Genomic DNA, 1,111 nt, shown 5'->3' on the forward strand with positions numbered 1-1,111 from the left:
AAAAACTTAAAATAACAACAAAAAATAATTTCAAAAACTAATAGATTATGGGTAATAAAGGTGGTCATTTTATGTTTTTACTCCTTCAATATTTTAAGCTAAAACTAAATTCAATCAAAATAATTAAATGAAATCTCTAAATCATAAGACAAACTGAAATAGATCTATTAATATTAATGTGCCTTATATATGCAATATGAAACTTTTTTCTGTTTCTATAACTTTGCATATTTTATAAATAAAAAATAATAAGCATGAGTCAAATAGATAGGTTATAGTTAATATTTGTGAATTGTTTCATTGCCTTGTATATTTTATAAATTAAATTAATTAACAAAAACATTTTAGTTAAAATTATAATTTTAAAATACATTAAATTATTTTTATATATATCTCGACCTATTTTATATAAATTAAGATGTGTTTTTGTTCATTTCTTAATACGTTTACTATAGAGCAAATACTTTATAGTGAAGGAGTTAATGAGTGAACCAACTTATATTTACAAATGTATTAAAACACTCCCTATTTTTGTTTAATAAAATCAATCAATCAATCTTTATTTAAACTTTGAGTACATTAAAAGTAGCCTTCATTTACAATGTTGCCAAGCCAATACACAGGAGTAGAAAAAGGATCCAGCATTTTATTAAAATATAAAAAGAACATCGGGGATCACAGTAGCAGCAGTAATTGAAACCAGCTTTATATTCTGATAGGAATAGGAACCAAGTTTACACTGAGAAATATCAAAAAAGACTCTAGGATTTTAGTTAGGCATGTCAATTTTGAAATTGGCCTAAAATTATTAAGATGCAAAAATTCACATGAAGATGAAATAGACAATGAAACTATTTTTATATATTTACTATTTTACTATATTTATAAAATATGAAATGTACGTAATATGTTTTAAAATGACTGGAAATGCAAGAGCTTCAGAAAGAAAGAGGCCAGCCTGTCCAGGGATCCAAAATATATAAAAAAATAAAAAACATTATATTGTTAATATTAATTGTTTCTAGATGTTAATAGATAGATTACGTTTATAGCGCCAGGAGTAGTCGGAGTCCTCTGATTGGCCCATTGGAACGGTGACCATTTCCTTGAC

The sequence above is a fragment of the Astyanax mexicanus genome, chromosome 15, assembly GCF_023375975.1.
Source record: "Astyanax mexicanus isolate ESR-SI-001 chromosome 15, AstMex3_surface, whole genome shotgun sequence".
NCBI classification, from domain to species: Eukaryota; Metazoa; Chordata; class Actinopteri; order Characiformes; family Acestrorhamphidae; genus Astyanax; species Astyanax mexicanus.